The following is a 19,395-nucleotide window of genomic DNA, read 5'->3' on the forward strand; positions in this document are numbered from 1 at the left end:
AATCCCATGGACAGAGGAGCCTGGGGGGTTACAGTCCATAGCGTCGCACAGAGTTGGACATGACTGAATCAACTTAGCGTGCAGCACACCTGCCCAATGCACCTCACCCTGCACTAAGGAGGGAGGCATCCTCTGGTCCCCTTGAGGCCACCTGCACTCTCCCTTTGGGTCCTGTGTGCCAGTGATGTTTCTAGTATTAGAAGGATGGCATGGTGATACTCGATATGCTTCCCCAGGCCAACCCTTCGCCTATGCACCCTCCCACTTCTCCTGGGCAGGTAGTTAATGATAAGAGTCTGATCTCCAGCAAGGCCTGGGAAAGGGCGAGGGGATAAGGCAGGAGGCTGGCTCACAGAAAGAAATCTAAATCTCAGCTCCCCCACACACCCTGGGCCTTCCCAGGTCTATATTTTCTCAACTTGCAACTGGAGATGATAATCCTACCCCACAGGGCTTGGGAGGAGATGGAGTGTATAACACGTCAGGTATTAAGCCAGTGCTCCACATATACACACACGCACACACACACCAGGAATGCTGGGAAAGTCTCAGGCAGGACTGAACTCAGGACATGGATGTGGCTTGAGCAGCTGTGCGTATCCCAGGCCCCATATGAGGGAGCCAGCATTCCTGGGACCCCGCACCCTCTCACTGAGGTCTTGCCAGCGCCTGGGCTCAGCCTACTTCCTTCCACTGCTCCCCCCACCCAGCAGCTGGGGAGGAATAGGGGTGCTGGCGTGCCAGGGAACAATGGGCCCCCAACCCCTTCCGGCCCATTGCGTGAGAAGGAGCTGCGGGAAGGAAACTCACCTCCCAGTGGGACTGGCCTCCTCCCCCTTGATGTCTGCCCCAGGGAGGGCTGGAGACCCACCATGCTGCTCAAGGAGAGGAGGGCACCTGTGTACTCCAGGCCTCTCACTGTCGGTACATTCTGTTCCTGCACCTGGACTGGCCACCCCCACCCCTTTCAGAGGCATTCCTGACCCCTCCCCAGGGGCTGGGCTGGGTCCTCCTCCAGAAGTCCAGGGCCCTGTTCTCATTCATCTCTGTGGCTGCAGTGTGGCCTGGCTAGAGCAGTCTCGATTGGTAAGTGTTGAACAACTGATTGAGTGACTGAACGCAAGAAGCCAGCCGAGGGATGGTCAGGACCCAGGGGCTGAGCCCAGAAAGATGGAAGAAAGAGAAGGCTCCAGCTCAGGGCTCAGCCAAAACTCTTAAATTGCAGACAGAGATGAGGGCAGGGCCCCAGAAAACCCCACAGAGAGAACAGGGCACACTGCTGGGGGGTGCCACGGATGTTCTCCCTGGAAAAGCCCTTCTGGTCCTCAGGGTTTCACTGATGTAGCAGCATCTTCACTCACACCCCCGACTTTCTCCTTCATGCACAATCACCCTCACTCCAGGTACGTCCTGTGCCTCCACCCTCAGACTAGGAGCCCTCTGATATGGGGGGTGGGGGGCTCTTCCACTGTACCTGACCACACCTGGCAGGATATCTCAGAGGGTTCACACCTGATGGGCTGCTGACCAGAGGCTCTGGACAAGACATACCCTGTCTGGGCCTCAGTGTCCCCACGTGGCAGCCAGAGGAGGCAGTGGACTGGGTGGGACTGTCCACAGAGCTGGGCGCTCCTGGCCTGGCTCGGGGAGGGTGCTGTAGCCCAGCACACAGCTGCGTCTCATCTGCATCTTGCTCCACTACTCCTTTTTGACACCACGACCCACCAAAGCCCTGGGCAGGGTCTTGGCTCCGCCTGTCCAGGCAGGCAGCATAAGCCAGTCCAGATTTCCATGCTCTTAGGTGTGACCACTGCCAGCAAAGGGGAGGAGCAGAAAGACACTTTGCAAACCTGCCTGATTACCCCACTGGCCGCCTCCCCACATCCACCCCCACCTCCGAGGACGTGCTAACCTGGGGCCTGAGAGATCCCTCAATTCCCATGGCAGGAAGGACTCTCAAGCACGCGAGCAAGCAACTCCCGTGGCCCTGAGGGCACACCTGCAAACACACGCCTGGCTGCAAGCACGCACACACCTGGCTGGCGTGCTGTTGCACCTGAACGCACACCTGGCAAACTCAGGCACATGTATACACCAGGCACGCTAGGATCATGCCCGCCCATGTGCACGCACCACGAGAGAGAGAGTGCCCCCATATGTGCAGCCTTATACGCCCCACAGGGCTAGCTTTGAATTGCATGTCCACCCTCACCCCACTCCCCACCAGCCTACTGGTACTCCTGGCTGGGCCACCCCCCCAGGAACTCCACCTTATTGTGGACCCACACCATGCCCACTTTGGAGGTTCACAGAATACTCGGGGTGTGACATGAATCCCAGCGGGGCCCAGGGATAACAATAGGGTCTAGTGCTGAGTAACAAATGATACAGCAGTGAGTTTTTGTGCCCAGAAATGCTACCAGTTCAGTCATTCATTCATACAAGCTTTTACTAAAAACAAGTTTTTACTAAATTTCCCCACTGATTTCAAATCAATAGGGAAAAGATTCATTATTACATACTTGGATACCTCCCTCCCTTCTAACACCAAAATAAATTCAAGTGGATCAAAAGTAAATGCTGATAATAAAAACATAAAAGGCCAGAAGGAAACATGGAATTGATTTTTTTTTAATAAACTGGGAGTGAGAAAAGCATTTATAAATTTGACACAAGTTCAAAAGCTTTACAAGGAAAGACTGATCCTACTACATAAAAAGTAAATCATTTCTATGTTTTAAAGAATCATGAACAAATTCAAAAGACATACAACAAATGTGTGCTGGATCTCTTCCACTTTGCCTCTCCAGACCCCCTATTTATCCTTCTCTACCCTGCTCTCTGTCTTGTGAAGCTGACTTGCAGTGGCCTGGGCCACAGGCTCCCTTGCCCTCTGGTTTCTAATTGGGTTCCTGGAAGAGAATCTCCAATGGGAGATGGAGAACTTATACTCTCAGTCACCCCTCTCCAACAACTCTTTCCCTGGGACTCCAGTAACAGGTCCCTCTAGTGGTATCCTTCAGGTGTCACCCTGCTTATTTAACTTCTATGCAGAGGACATCATGAGAAACGTTGGGCTGGAAGAAGCACAAGCTAGAATCAAGATTGCCGGGAGAAATATCAATAACCTCAGATACGCAGATGACACCACCCTTATGGTACAAAGTGAAGAAGAACTAAAGAGCCTCTCGATGAAAGTGAAAGAGAGTGAAAAAGTTGGCTTAAAGCTCAACATTCAGAAAACGAAGATCATGGCATCTGGTCCCACCACTTCATGGGAAATAGATGGGGAAACAGTGTCAGACTTTATTTTGGGGGGCCCCAAAATCACTGCAGATGGTGAGTGCAGCCATGGAATTAAAAGACTCTTACTCCTTGGAAGGAAAGTTATAACCAACCTAGACAGCATATTCAAAGGCAACCTAGACAGCATATTCAAAGGCAGAGACATTACTTTGCCAACAAAGGTCTGTCTAGTCAAGGCTATGGTTTTTCCAGTGGGAAAAATGTCATGTATGGATGTGAGAGTTGGACTGTGAAGAAAGCTGAGTGCCGAAGAATTGATGCTTTTGAACTGTGGTGTTGGAGAAGACTCTTGAGAGTCTCTTGGACTGCAAGGAGATCCAACCGGTCCATTCTAAAGGATATCAGTCCTGGGTGTTCATTGGAAGGATTGATGCTAAAGCTGTAACTCCAGTACTCTGGCCACCTCATGGGAAGAGTTGACTCATGGGAAAAGACTCTGATGCTGGGAGGGATTAGGGGCAGGAGGAGAAGGGGATGACAGAGGATGAGATGGCTAGATGGCATTACCGACTCGATGGACATGAATTTGAGTGAACTCTGAGAGTTGGTGATGGACATGGAGGCCTGGCGTGCTGAGATTCATGGGGTCCCAAAGGGTCAGATACGACCACAACTGAACTGAACTGAACTACCTGGAGAACTCCCATCATTCCCTGCCTGAGAGAGTGAGAAAAAGGTGCTCAGACATGTCCCACTCTGTGTGACCCTGTGGACTGTAGCCCGCCAGGCTCCTCTGTCCATGGAGTTCTTCAGGCAAGAATATTGGAGTGGGTTGCCATGCCCTCCTGCAAGAGATCTTCCCAACCCATGTACTGAACCCACATCTCCTGCATTGCAGGCAGATTTTTTTTTTTTTTTACCACCTGAGCCACCAGGGAAGCCCCATTCCCTGCCTATCCCCTTGTAACCAATCCCTTATGAACCGTTCCCCAAGTTAGCCTAGTGCTAGTGATAAAGAACCTGCCTGCCAATGCAGACGATGTCAGTTGGATCTCTGGATCAGGAAGATCCCCTGGAGGGGAGCATGGCAACCCACTCCAGTATTCTTTCCTGGAGAATCCCATGGACAGAGGAGCCTACCAAGCTATGGTCCATAGGGTTGCAAAGAGCTGGACACGACTGAAGTGACTGAGCACAGCACACAAATTAACCTAACTTGAGAATTCCATCTGTTTCCTGCTGGAATGCTGCATGACATACAGAAAAGAGAATAGTGTCCTGAGTATGCAAAGAGGTCCAACCAACCAAAAATTCAATTAAAAAAATGGACAAAAACATGATTAACAGAAGAGGAAAGTACAGATAAATTTTAAACTATAAAGAGATGCTTATAAATTAGTGTACATCAGTTCAGTTCAGTTCAGTCTCTCAGTCGTCTCCGACTCTTTGTGACCCCATGAATCTCAGCACGCCAGGCCTCCCTGTCCATCACCAACTCCCGGAGTCCACCCAAACCCAAGTCCGTCGAGTCGGTGATGCCATCCAGCCATCTCTTCCTCTGTCGTCCCCTTCTCCTCCTGCCCTCAATCTTTCCCAGCATCACGGTCTTTTCAAATGAGTCAGCTCTTCACATCAGGTGGTCAAAATATTGGAGTTTCAGCTTTAACATCACTTCTTCCAATGAACACTCAGGACTGATCTCCTTTAGAATGCACTGGTTGGATCTCCTTGCAGTCCAAGGGACTCTCAAGAGTCTTCTCCAACACCACAGTTCAAAAGCATCAATTCTTCAGCGCTCAGCTTTCTTTATAGTCCAACTCTCACATCCATACATGACCACTGGAAAAACCATAGCCTTGACTAGACAGACCTTTGTTGGCAAAGTAATGTCTCTGCTTTTTAATATGCTCTCTAGGCTGGTCATAATTTTCCTTCCAAGGAGTAAGTGTCTTTTAATTTCATGGCTGCAATCACCATCTGCAGCAATCTTGGAGCCCAGAAAAATAAAGTCAGCCACTGTTTCCACTGTTTCCCTATCTATTTCCCTTGAAGTGATGGGACCAGATGCCATGATCTTCATTTTCTGAATGTTGAGCTTTAAGCCAACTTTTTCACTCTCCTCTTTCACTTTCATCAAGAGGCTCTTTAGTTCTTCTTCACTTTCTGCCATAAGGGTGGTGTCATCTGCATATCTGAGGTTATCGATATTTCTCCTGGCAATCTTGATTCCAGCTTGTGCTTCTTCCAGCCCAGCGTTTCTCATGATGTCCTCTGCATATAAGTTAAATAAGCAGGGTGACAATATACAGCCTTGACATACTCCTTTTCCTATTTGGAACCAGTCTGTTGTTCCATGTACAGTTCTATACCTCAATAAAAAAGAGAGAGAGAGAGATGCTTGGCCTCACTTATCAGAAAAGAAATATAAATTATATATAATTTTTACCAATCAGATTGGCAAAGGTAAAATATTAATACATGGTGTTAAAAACAGGCACTCATATTCATTTTGGTGAAAGTGAATTTAAGTTAAAAAGTAAACCGCTAAAAAATGAATTTATTAGTATTCATCAAAATTTTGAAAGAATATATATTCTTTGACCCAGCAATTCCACTTCTAGAAATTCTTCCTTCAGTTAAGTTTACACAAATGACAATAATATGTTTAAAATCTTTGTTGCAGGATTCCACTAATTCTAATAGTCTGGAAATGACTAAATAAATTATGATGTGTGCGTGCTAAGTTACTTCAGTCGTGTCCGACTCTTTGCTACCTTATGGACTGTAGCACACCAGGCTCCTCTGACCATGGGATTCTCCAGGCAAGAATACGGAGTGGGTTGCCCTCCTCCAGGGGATCTTCCTGACCCAGGGATCAAACCCGCATCTCTTATGACTCCTGCATTGACAGGCAGGTTCTTTACCACCAGTGCCACCTGGGAAGCCCAAATAAATTATGATAGATCCATACAAAAATAATATGCATGGTATGGAAGATTCTCCAGAACAAAATATCTACTATTGCTACCATTTGTTTTAAAACAGTATACTAAGACATGGGGAGAAGATCCTGCAAGATGTTCAAGAAAAAGCAAGCCTCTTCTCTAAACAAAGTAACAGATGTCCATAGGCCATGTGTTTGAGAGAGATTTTATCCTTTGGAACTTTAGAATTTTGTATCATGTGTTTAGATTTCCTATTCCAAAAAAGGAATTTATATCATATTGATTGAATATGCACTAGGGGCTGTGCTGGCTAGTGGAGACATGGCTGTGAACAAGATTAGTGTGGTTATTTCTGTTCTTATAAAGCTTATGGTCTAGTGAAGAAACAGACACTAAAAAAGGGAGACACAAGTAAATAACCAATTACAAGTTGCAATGAGCATTATGAAGAAGGAGCAAATGTACTATAAAGAGACAAATAAGGATGATGACTTTCGGTGGGTCGATCAAGGCAGGTTTCTCCCAGGAAACAGAATTAAATAAGAAGGGAAGAGGGGGGGAAAAAAAAGAGTTCTGGGCAGAGGGACCAATATGTGCAAAGGTCCTGAGGCAGGGAGGGGCTTACCATGTGCCCATGGGCAAATCACAACCCATCTCAGGGAAGGCACAGCCTCACAAGGGAAGTAATTCCATTTTAAGAGATGGAGAGACAGACGATCAGAGAGGGAAGACGGCTTCCCCAGGAAAGCTGGCGTGATGGGACGGGCACCTTGATCTTTTGAGTCCATGGACTCTGCTATTCTCATTTCACTTAGGGACTTTTCACAGGATCACAGAGACCAAGAGTGGAGGGAAAGAGGGAAAGAAGTTGGCCACTCCCCTATGTCTTTCCACCATCTCAGGGACTGAGGGAGGGGAAAATCAGAGACTTCACACATGTACAAGCATGTACACACACATGGCATGAGCTCCAAGCACATCCCAGACAGCTGAACGGCTAGCCTACCGTGGACCTCAGGCCTGAAGCTGGACACCTGCCTCTACCTGAAATTTTGAAATGTGCCTCTGTAAAATGCTTCTTCTCGGTACTTACCTGGGTGATCCAGTGGTTAAGAATCCACCTTCCAATGTAGGGGACACGGGTTTGATCCCTGGTTGAGGAACTAAGACCCCATACGCCACCAAGCAGCTGAGCCTGGGCCTCCACAACTAAGCACTCGGTGCCACAATGAAAGATCCTCCTGACGAGACAAAGATCCCACGTGCTGCAGCTAAGACGCAACACAGCCAAGTAAATATTTTCTTAAAATAAATAGAATGCTGTTTCTTTCGTGCACAAACTTCAGGGCACACATGTATGTGTGTCGTTGTGTATTTGCAAGCTAACATGTGAGTATTCTTGGTGTGTTTATACTGAGAGCTAGTGAAGGACAACATCCAGTTCCTATTTTCCTCACTGTGTAATAATTTAATCAACAATCTTATGGGGCATGCTATATTATTTACCCCTTTTTACAGATAAGGAAGGACTTCCCTGGTGGCTCAGCAGTAAAGAATCTGCCTGCAATGCAGGAGACTCGGTTCAATACCTGGGTTGGGAAGATCTCTTGCAGGAGGGCATGGCAACCCACTCCAGTCTTCTTGCCTGAAGAATCCCACGGACAGAGAAGCCTGGCAGGCTACAGTCCATGGGGTCACAAGAGACACGACTGAAGCGACTGAGCAGGCAAGCACAGATAAAGAAACTGAGGCACGGATCATCACATAAATTGTCCAGCAAGTAAGTGACAAAGACTCAAACCCAGGGGTGTGGGATGGCAAAGCCCGTGCCCTTAGCTCAACACTAGATAAATGTGCAATGAATAAATGAATAAGCGAGCCTTATGGCACAGAAGGGAAAACTGAGGTCTAGATAGGCACCTAGCAAGCTGATGTGTGTGAGTCTAGAAACCTAGCTGTCACCTTCCCAGGTGCAATCACTGGCCCCCCTCAGGAGCCACCTCCCTCAGGACTGCAAGATACTGTCCCCGCTCCTGCCAGGCTCTAAAATAGTCCAGCAGGCAGGAGGTGGGAATGGGCAGGATCTCCTCTTTGCCATCCTGGGATGTGTCTGAGCTCTCCAGTCCCTCTCCTGGACCTGCAGCCCAAGGGAGTCCTGGCCTTGTCTGCCCTGCGCCCCCAGGGATGTACCAATGATGTGTCACAAGTGTGACCCTCTCCCCCTCCCCTCGCCCAGAGAGGGCCCTAGGCCCCACCCTGAGGGCAGGTGGAAGTCCTTGTGCTTCCCCACAGCTGTGCCTGTGCTAAGCCTGTGCTAAGCCCCTGCAGAGCCCAGGGGAGTAGTTGGCCTGGGAAGAGGCCAGGAGCTCTGAAGTTCGCACACTCATCACACACAGGCCTGCTCCCTCCCACACCAGCGTCCCCTTTTAGCCTCCATCCCCCTCCCCCCGCCCCAAAAAAAGGCGTTTCCCTGCAAGGAGAGGTGTCTAAGCCTAGGATACTGGAAAGCCTGCACCATGATCTGCCCTCCCAGGGGATGATGTGAGGGACCCACAGCTCACCCCGGTGCATGAAGCTGCCCCTGACCATCTGGAGTCAGCACTGCCCCCCTGGGTTCCCCTCCTCCTGTGCTCCTCCCAGCATCCATATGCTTACATTCTGTTTGCCTCACGGGAGAAATATGTCTCTAATGCCAAGCTGGAAGTCTTCCTAGACACTTGCTACAACTGTTTTCATCAAATTCTGCATTTCCCCCCCCAGTAGCTGGACTTACTGTTCAAAGGAAAGCTTCTTACGTTTCCCCATCTCCCCCTCCCCACCAAACAAAGTTAGGCTTGTGATCCACTGGGAGGAAAGTTCTCCACTCACCTCACAGCTGTCCAGTTTTGCACCCCTCTTCCTGCCCCCTAGATGTTAGATCGAGTTCTGGCTCCATCCTCCTGCTTGGAGCTGGAGCAGCAATAACGCATTCTGGCCTGACCCCTCGTGGCCACTTTGAGAAACACATGCTGCCCGAAGCCACTGACCCTCATCCGCAGTCCTGGGAACCCCATGCCAAACAAATAGAATCTTCCTGGTAGTTCAGAAGGGAAGGAATCTGCCTGCAATGCAGGAGACCCAGATCCAATCCCTGGGTTGGGAAGATCCCCTGGAGAAGGGTATGGCTACCCACTCCAGGATTCTTGCCTGGAGAATCCCATGGACAGAGGAGCCTGGCAGGCTACAGTCCAGAGTCACAAAGAGCCAGACACAACCAAGCAATCAACACTAACTAACTAGGGAAAAGTGAGTTTATTTCACAAACACAGCTTCAAGACAACCCTCAAGTCCTTCCTTCCCAGAAATTGTGGAGGATCCACCAAAAATGGCCAGAGGACTCTCCTCCCCACCACTTCCCCATCACTCCCTGGCCTAGTCTTCAGAGACACACCTAAAGTAGAAATTGCTTGTCCAGCTTCCTGATGGGAGTTCACTTCTGTTCTCTTACTTCCAGAGACAGGGAACTCACTTCTCCAACGCTGACTCATCTTTTCTGATCTGGAGCCCCAGGAACCCTGACGGTGTAGACCCATCCCTGACCTCCCAGGACGCACACTGTTCACCCCCCTGGAGCCACAGGTGAGCAAACAAGGGCCTCAGGTGCACAGAAATGGGCATGCCCAGTGCTACAAGGACCTGCACACCCCTTACCTCTTCTCAGGGGTCTGGTGGTCTAAGAAATTTAGCCCCAGAGCCTTGGAGACATCTGGATCTGGAGTCTAACTGTCCCCCTAATTCTGCTTGAAAATCAGCCGGAGCCCCCTGAGCACGCGGTCTCTGCCAGGTCCCTTCTGGGGCTCTGCCCCACTTAGTGCTTATGACACTGTGAGGTCAGAGCACATGTGTTTACCGGGCAGATGGCGGTGGGGAGCAGAGTCAGAGGTCACCCACCCAGGATAATATGGCTAGTGATTTGCAGAGTCTGGACTTGACCTCGGCCTTGCTGGTGGCTCCTGCAGAAGACCCAGCTCCCAGTGCATGACACCTGGACCCAAGCCAGGCCTGCTGAGAAAGTTTGGGCCAGTAGCTGTTGTCTGGCTTTTTCACGTGGGGTGCTGGTAGGGGACAGCCAGATCTGGTGCTTCTGGGTGACAGCCACTTCTTGCTGCCAGAATTCTCCAGAGCGCCCCACCTAGAGTGTTCTGTGATTCCAAGGCCACGACCACGTAGGCCCCAGGTGCCTGGACTGACCTGGTCATTGCTGATGCCCCTGGGATTCTCCCAAATAACAGGAGCAAGGCAAGGTCAGGAAGGAAGGCATGCTTTGTTGAATATCTATGGTATGCTGTATGCCAAAGCCAAAAGTTCGATCCCAGCCTGCCCCCTCATGCCCCTCCCTTCCAGCCCTACCTCCAACAGTGCCCCCATCTTGGGGCCCAAGGCCATCCCACCCAGACCATCCTGCTCTGCACTAGCAGCTCCTCCGTACCTCGAGGGTGGACTGGCAGGCAGGATGCAACCATCTCTCCGCCCACAGCTCTCTAACCTTTCACTGCTAAACAGACGCCTGGGGACTCTGGGACTGCTATCAGAGAGCTCCCTCATGGGGCAGGATAGAAAGCCCAGGCTTTGGGGTGGCTCTGCAAATCACCTTCTGTGGGCCTCCCTTGCCATTCACATAAGATCTAGACGCTATTTTCCTTAAGGATAAGGATCAAATGAAATCCAATGTACAAACACCCAGCATACAGTGCATGTTCAACAAAGCATCCCTTCCTCCTGGTATTTGGCAGAATCCCGGGGGCATCAGCAATGTTCAAGCCAGTCCAGGCCCCTGGGGCCAGCGTGGTCATGACCTCAGAATCACAGAACACTCCAGATGGGGGTGGCTCAGAATTCTGGCAGCCAGAACTAGCTGTCCCCTACCAGCACCCCATGTGAAAAAGCCAGACAACAGCCACCGGAGGAGGTTTCTGGAACAGCTGGATTCTGCCCCTCTGTGAAGAGATAACCAACCCGCCCATGCTTTCCAGACATGGCTTTTTCTCCTCCGTTTCTAGTTGCTATGGGTCATCTGTCCTCATCTGCTCTGGCCTGCCCTGCTCAGAGCCTGCCCTGTGACACTCTCAGTTGGTAAGGATCAGCTGTGCCTCTGGCCCCAGTTGAACCCGTGACAGGGTCCAGCCCAGGCTTCGAACAGCCAGCTTTTTCATAGCAGACTCCTGCTCTACGGGCTGCCCTGGGGCTGTCGACCAGAACCTTGAGACTTTGCCCTGCCTGGAGCCCTGTCCTTCCCTTCCCCTTGGGATCTGCACTCTGGCCACCAGGAGGCGCTATTCCCCCTCAGACCCGATAAGACCACAGGCCAGCATCATTAAAGAGACCAAATTCTAAGAGAACGCAGAAGGCAAGTCATGGCGGGGAATGCGTGGGGAAGACAATGGCCTTTGTCTAATCGCTGCTATGAATCTGGTACTTCCCACGCAGGACTTTACCTCATCCTCCAGCCGCCACGATGAGGGGTGGGGTCAGGGGGCACGGGGCAGGGTTCTGAGTCACAAACAACAAAAACCGTCCTCTGGCTAACAGGCAAAAAATAAACGTGTTCACCAAAATAACAGAATCTCAAAGACGATAACCACAAGGAGACAGCCAGTATCAGGCCTCCAGTGCGGTTTGAACAGGATGCTGTCCCCAGCCTCTTGACTCCCAGCTGCAACTGAAAATAACCTCCAAGGGTCCCTGGTATTTGTGGCACTGCTCTCCTTTCTTCCACACCCTCGCCCTAGCTGACCTGAAGCCTCACATTCTTTCTGCACCATGAAGGATGTAGCCAGTTCCTCTCAAGTTTTGTTCCTATCGCTTCACCCTCCATCAGGCATTCAAGACTCAGGCAGGCTGCCTTTCCTCTGAGATTGCCACACTCACCACTGAGTGGCCACATGTGTGGAGGGCCGGGGGAGGTGAGCAGGGCCGGGGGAGGTGAGCAGGGCCGGCCATCCTGCCTGTACCTGAGATTGGAGTTGCATGACCTCAGATGGGGAGAGGAGTCTCTGAAGACAAGAGGACTGTCTCTACCAGCTAAACTGGCTTCAGCTGGAAAGAGATGTGACCTGGAGCTCCAGGGGGCTACCTCTGTGTCAGGAGAGTACCCCCTGGAGACCCAGGGGTTAAGAGCTGGGGTCTAAGAAGATGGACTTGGGGGAAGGACAACAGGAAGGCAAGCAAGAGCCTTCTTCTTGGGACTGGAACCCTGAGACCTCCGGCAGGAATGGTAGCCAGAGACCCCAAGGAGAATTCAGTTGCCCATTTATTCATTCAACATGTATTTACTGCTACAGGCTGTGTGTGCCCCATGGAGAGGCAGGACAGGGACTCCCCACCTAGCCACCCACTCTGCAGAAAAGCCAAAGGACAAGGTCATGTCCTTCCAGGTCCCCTGGGGCCCCGTCTCGGTCTCAGGCAGCTTCTAAAACCTCCTCAGCTGCTAGAGGATCTCCTCGCTGCCCAGTTTCACCCCACCCTTCAGTCAGCTCCCCTGATCTCAGACAAACACACAGCAGTTTATTCACAGGTACAACACCTGGCAAGATTTGCATGTGATTTGCAAAAGCTTGACCTGAGGCTCACCAGCACCCAGCTGTTTGCAGCCCAAGCCAGGCCAGCCTCCTGCTCCAACTCCTTGCCCACCCTCAGCCTAGGCCAAGTTTCCAACTTTTTTTTTTTTTTTTAAGTTTCCAACTTTTATACTGTGAAGATCCAAAATCCCTTTTCAGCTTTCCCCAAACAGTTCCCAGCAGGAAGCCAAAACAACACCAACTGGGCTTCCAATCCATGAGGCTGAGCCTGGGGACTTCTGGGTGAAGGTTGGTCCAGCTCAAAGAGGACACTTGTCAGGTGAAGGGCTTCAAGGGTAGCCTTGAAGGGGAAACACCAAACTTTAAGAGGCTTTCTTAGGACTCCGGGTACCAAGAAACTCTCGTTCTGACTCTTTGCCACCCTATGGACCATCCTCTGTCCATGAGATCCTCCAGGCAAGAATACTGGACTGGTTTGCCGTTTCCTTCTTCAGGGGATCTTTCCGATCCAGAGATCAAGCCCTCACCTTATCTCTCCTGCATGGGCAGGCGGGTTTCTACCACTAGTGCCACCTGGAAGCCCTGGTCCCTGAGAAGTAGTAAGTAGATACATCTCCAGTATTTGATGAATGGATGCAGGAGGCTTACGGCTCATGAGTCATTATGACACTGTAGGCTCGGGAACAGACAGAAGCCTCGGGAAGCTGGACTGAACACTCAGAGGACAGCAGGAGATACACAGCTTGTTTCCTGAATCAGAGAAAAAACATTCATCTCACCGCCAGTGAGTGCGAGTGTGCCTGGGGCCTCAGCACTGCGCTTAAGTGATGAACTCTTCTTCATCCCCATTTAGCATCACAAGGGAGGTGCATCTCAGAGATGAGGGAAGTGAGGCTCAGAAAGGTTCTGTGACCTTTCCTTTAGGTCACACCGCTGGGCAGGAGTGAGACCAGGACTCTAATCGAGAAGCTGTTTAAGTCAATTGGGTTGGAAAGGCACAGTGGCATCCCAAATTCTCCGGCCCCTACCCAGGGTCTGGTGACTAAGTTCACTCATGGAATTCCCTTCAGTTTCCTTGTCTACAAAATGGAGAGAGTAATGATACCTACTTCTCGAATACATCACAAGGATTAATTGACACTTAAGACATGTAAAGAGGCTTCCCAGGTGGCGCTAGTGAAGAAGAACCCACCTGCCGATGCAGAAGACATAAGAGATGCTGGTTCAATCCCTGGATTGGGAAGATCCCCTAGAGTAGGAAATGGCAACTCACTCCAGTGTTCTTGCATTGCTCCCACTTGGATAATCCAGGATAATCTTTAAAAGGGGCTTCCCTGGTGGCTCAGATGGTAAAGAGCCCACGTGCAATGCAGGAGACCCAGGTTGGATCCCTAGGTCAGGAAGACCCCCTGAAATAGGAAGTGGCAACCAACTCCAGTATCCTAGCCTGGAGAATTCCACAGACAGAGAGCGCCTGGCAGGCTACAGTCCATGGGGTTGCAAAGAGTCAGACACAGCTGAATGACTAACAATTTCACACTTTCAAGATATGTAAAATGCTTTGGACAGTGTCTGGCTTATTGTAACCCTTACATTAGTGTTAACTATTATTGCTATTTATTAAAATTCATGTCATGGGCTTCCTTGGCAGTCCAGTGGTTAAGACTGCCTTCCACTGCAGGGAGCATGGGTTCCATTCCTGGTGGGAGAACTAAGGTCCCACATGACACGGGGTGTGGCTGCCCCCTCAGAAAAATTTGTGTCACTCATTCATACAGCCAACATCTGAGCACCATGTTGCAGCCTCCGGCGGCAGACCAGAAAACCCACACAAAGCAAGCAGTCAAGGCTACAAAGCTGAGAAGAGGGCCCACTGAGGGGCCCTGCAGAGGGGAGCAATCCAGCCTTGGGATTTGGGAAAGGCTATTGCCGCTTCCTGGAGGACAATAGGTCAGTCAGTTCTCCATCCACGAGCAGAAGTGACCTTTTAAAAACGCAAACACACAGCTGAGGCTATGAGGAAACCCTCAAAGAGCAGGGTCCCTCTGCCCCGAGGCGGACACAGGAGGCCCTGCAGGCTCTGGCCACTGGCCTCTCCTCCTGAGGCAGCCCCCCACACCCTGCACCTCAGCCCACCCTGGCTTCTTTCTGCTTCTCCCAAAGCTCAGCCCCTTCCAGCTGCAGAGCCTCTGCTTCTATTATTCCCCTGGCCTGCCTTCCAAGCACCTCTCTTCCTGCAGGGTCTGAGCGCTCAGGTGAGGAGGGCTCTCTGCTATGTACCTGCATACACCTGCACATCCCTCCTAGTAGCAATAACTCTCATCACCCTGTTTAGCATCTGTGGACAGAATATTCCAAAGCCAGGGACCCCAGAGAAAAGAAACATGTGCCATGGGGAGGACACCAGACAGTTTGCAGAAATCCCAGGTTCCTTAAGCAATTCATGTCATGAACTTAGCTCTGCATCTGCCTACTCCAGAGGGACTATGAACTGGGGAGCCCAGACCCACGACCTTCGAGGTCAGGAGACCAGCCAATTAACTCCTGTGTTGTGGTCGGGGAGGCCCTATATACAGGCTTCCTCAGGCCACAAGAGAGAGGTCCTCCATCTCCCAGTGGCCTTTGGTTGGGTCACCACCACCGCTAATACCACTAAAGCCAAAAAGCCACCAAATCATCACTACCGAGATTTCTGCTACCATCATGGTAGACATAAAGAAGCTTCCTTAAAAATTCCCTTAGAGCAAACTATTACAGTAAAGAGAAGAGACATTAATCTGACATTTTAAATGCTTATGCATAGTAAGTGTCCAGTAAATGTTAGTATCATCATCAATAATAATAACAAAGTATCAGGCACATTGTGACAGCAGTCATGAAATTAAAAGATGCTTGCTCCTTGGAAGAAAAGCTATGACAAACCTAGACAATGTGTTAAAAAGCAAAGACATCACTTTGCAGACAATGGTCCATATAGTCAAATCTATGGTTTTTCCAGTAGTCATGTATGGATGTGAGAGTTTGATCATAAAGATGGCTGAGTGCCCAAGAGTTGATGTTCTCAAACTGTGGTGCTGGAGAAGACTCTTGAGAGTCCTTTGGACAGCAAGGAGATCAAACCAGTCAATCCTAAGGGAAATCAACTCTGAATAGTCATTAGAAGGACTGATGCTGAAGTGGAAGTTCCAATACTTTGGCCTCCTGACGTGAAGAGTCAACTCATTGGAAAAGACCCTGATGCTGGGAAAGACTGAAGGCAGGAGGAGAAGGAAGCAACAGAGGATGAGATGGTTGAATGGCATCACCAACCCAATGGACATGAATCTGAGCAAATTCCAAGAGACAGTGAAGGACAGGAAAGCCTGGTGGGCTACAGTCCATGGGATTGTAAGGAGTCAGACACTACTTAGCAACTGAACAACAGTAACATTGTGGATGCTCAGAAAATGGTAGTTCCCTGGTCCCAGGGGGACAGAAGCTAGAGGCCAGTGGCAGCTGCCCACCCTGCTCATGCCCAGGGCCTCCACCTGTTCACAAGGAGTCAGAGCTACAGGAGATCATCAGGTGCAACCCTTTGGTACAAATAAGAGGGGGAACCGAGGATAAGGGGAGAACTTGTCCAAAGTCAGGAGCCAGTCTGTCCCTGGAAACGGGATGTCCCAGGCCAGGGCCACCTATTCTGGACAAACAAGCCAGGGAGGGAGGTTTGCAATATGTGATGACACTAGGTTCAGGTGTAACGCTTTCACTCAAGGACAGCTTTGTGAGGGTGAGGGCTCAGGCCCCTTGAGGAGCACATAGGGCTTATCTGGAAGGTCAAGGCTTTGCCTCTGCATGAGGTAGGTATAGCTTCTTGCTTAATAGAGCCCACAAAAGCCACTGTGGGGTCAGGAAGGGAACGAGGTCTCAGGAGAGGCCCATCCTGGCCCTTGGTCCCCTGAGCCTTTAGCAGCTATGGCTATCAGCCGGGCCACCCTGCCAACTGGTCCCTGATGTTGAGACAGCCACTGTGGGCACTTGCTTTCTCCTGGGCCTGCCCTTCCCTAGGCCTCTCAGCCCCTAGTGTTGATTCAGTCTCCCCAGCCACCTTCCAGGGAGGCCCCTTTTCCACTGCATCCACCTCTTGATCCACTGTAGGATCAGTGAGGCCCTACAACAAGGCAGTGGCATTCACACCAGGCCTGAGTGATCCCAAAGCCCATGTCCTCCCCACCTGGTCCCCCTGCCTCCCAGATGTCCTTAGGTGCCGGTTCCTGTTGGTGCCACCACTGAGTGTCTTCGCCAGTGACCACCCCATCCACAGCCTCTTTCAGAGGATGCTCACTCCCCCAAGGGCCTGGCGGGAATTCCCAGCTCCCAGTGGGGATGGCGATGAGAAGACTGAAGATGGGCTCCTGAAGCAGGAGGGCCAGCCTCTGCAGAGCCACCCAGAGGTGCTGCCAGCAAGGGAAGCTGCTGTCAGTGAGCTCAGCCTGAGCACCTGCTCTGCAGGAAGTCAAAGGGGACTTTGCTGGAAATCTGCCTTTAATCTTGGCTTCCTGTTTTCTGCCCTGGGGGACCGCCCAGACCTCTGAGTTTCAGACTATTTCACACCAGCTTCTCTAAACTGTCATCTCAAAGTAAAGAGGCTGGGGGAGGGGAGGGAGCAGGGTGGAGGGAGGAGAAGCCCTTCTTTTCCCAGGGGATCCTAGGAGCAGAGCTCATTCTACCCATAAATTTGGTTAAACTTGGGACTTCTGGTGACCAACCCAACTTTGCATTGAGCTAATGTGGTGGCCTTGTGTCATCGAATGCAGCCAGAAATCCTGAGCCTTGTTCCCCACATCCAGGGGTCTCCAGCTTGCCCTCTTTTCTCCATTTTCCCAAGATAGGGACAAGTAGCCCAGCCTGACAAAGCTGGCACTTGAGCCTACCTGGCAGGGAGGGGGCTCCTCCTAAATTTCCCCCCATCCTAAAACCCGCAGATTCTTCTCTCATGAGTTCCTTCCCTAGAGTCTGCTGAAAGGGGAGGCTGTCTGGTGCCCAAAGCTTTGGAGGTCCTCAGACTGGAACCTCAGTACTGGGGGGGTGGGGGTCAGATTCTGGGAAAGTTCTTCAGGGTTGAGCCTCAGTGGCCTTGTCTTTAAAACATGGCTCCAAACACCAACTTGACATCTCCCCGTCTCACGGATGTCCTAACCTCAGCTTGGCACCACCCCCCGTCTGCCCCTCTCTCAGGCCCTCCCTATCTCAGCAAAGAGCACCAGCATTTCCCCATGTTCCAGCTGTACTTGATGATCAGGTCCATTTTCTCCTGGGGCCTCTGCTCTCCCCAAACAGCCCCATCACCAAAACTGCCACATGGCTCTCCCTTGTCCACTGGGGCCCAGGCCCATCATCAATGGCCACACTATACAAAGCCTCTGCACTGGTCTCTTGACTTTTGCTCAGTCGTGTTACTCCCCTACTTTAAAATCTATCATTGGGTCCACATTGCTCATATAATAAAATCCAAACTCATGTAATAAAACCTCTTCCCCACAACACCCTACCAAATCGGGCCCCTTCCTCTCATACAACCCTCCCTCACTGGTCTTGTCACCTTGACCTTCTGGCTGTCCCTTAAGCTGTTGAGCCCTCTGTGTCTCTCCATCATCCCCAACCCACTCTCTCTCCTCCATCAAACAATCATTGCCCTTAAGCCAGTGTCAAATTATCCTGCTTATTTATTGATCCCACCAGCCAAGAACCAAGGTGGTCTCCTCACCCCTTCAACTCCTGCATCCAGAAGGATGCCAAGCACTTAGTAGGTGCTCAGTAATTATTTGAGTGAGGGAATGAATGAACAAATGCTGTTGAACTTGGAAGTGAACCGGCTCTTCCGCCATAGATAGGATAGCTCTGTGGGGCCCGTGCATGTATTGATTTCCCTCCTGGGCCAGGATTCAGGGAAGTTAACAAATCTATTTCATTTCTGCTCTGAAGAGGTGGAGCCAGGATGCAAATACAAGTTTATCTGACTCCAAAGTTCACACTCAGGCCACAGCAAACCCACGGGAAGAAGTCAGACATGTTTGGGAGGAAAGGAAGAGGGACGGGTGACAAAACTGAAATGAGGGATCCTCACAGCCCTTTCCGGAGAAGGCAATGCCAGCCCAGTCCAGTGCTCTTGCCTGGAAAATCCTATGGACAGAGGAGCCTGGTAGGCTGCAGTCCAAGGGGTCACCAAGAGTTGGACACGACTGAACGACTTCACTTTCACTTTTCACTTTCATGCACTGGAGAAGGAAATGGCAACCCACTCCAGTGTTCTTGCCTGGGGAATCCCAGGGACGGTGGAGCCTGGTGGGCTGCAGTCTCTGGGGTCGCACAGAGTCGGACATGACTGAAGTGACGCAGCAGCAGCAGCAGCAGCAGCACAGCCCTTTCCCATTTTGCCAGCTGCTTCAGTGGGGGAGGGGAGATGTCAGGGTGACCCTTCCCAAAGCTTTTGCAGAGCTGCTGAAGTGCTTTCCTTTAGGCTGAGGGGTGGCTCCATCCAGTCCCACTTTATCATTCATCTTGACCTCAGAGGAAAGAAAGGGAAACCAACCAAACTGAGTGCCCTCCCCACCTCCCCCACCCCAAGGCCTTTATCTTGCTGAATCTGCACCATCTCTCTCTCTCTC

The sequence above is a fragment of the Oryx dammah genome, unplaced genomic scaffold (genome assembly GCF_014754425.2).
Source record: "Oryx dammah isolate SB20612 unplaced genomic scaffold, SCBI_Odam_1.1 HiC_scaffold_16, whole genome shotgun sequence".
Lineage (NCBI taxonomy): Eukaryota > Metazoa > Chordata > Mammalia > Artiodactyla > Bovidae > Oryx > Oryx dammah.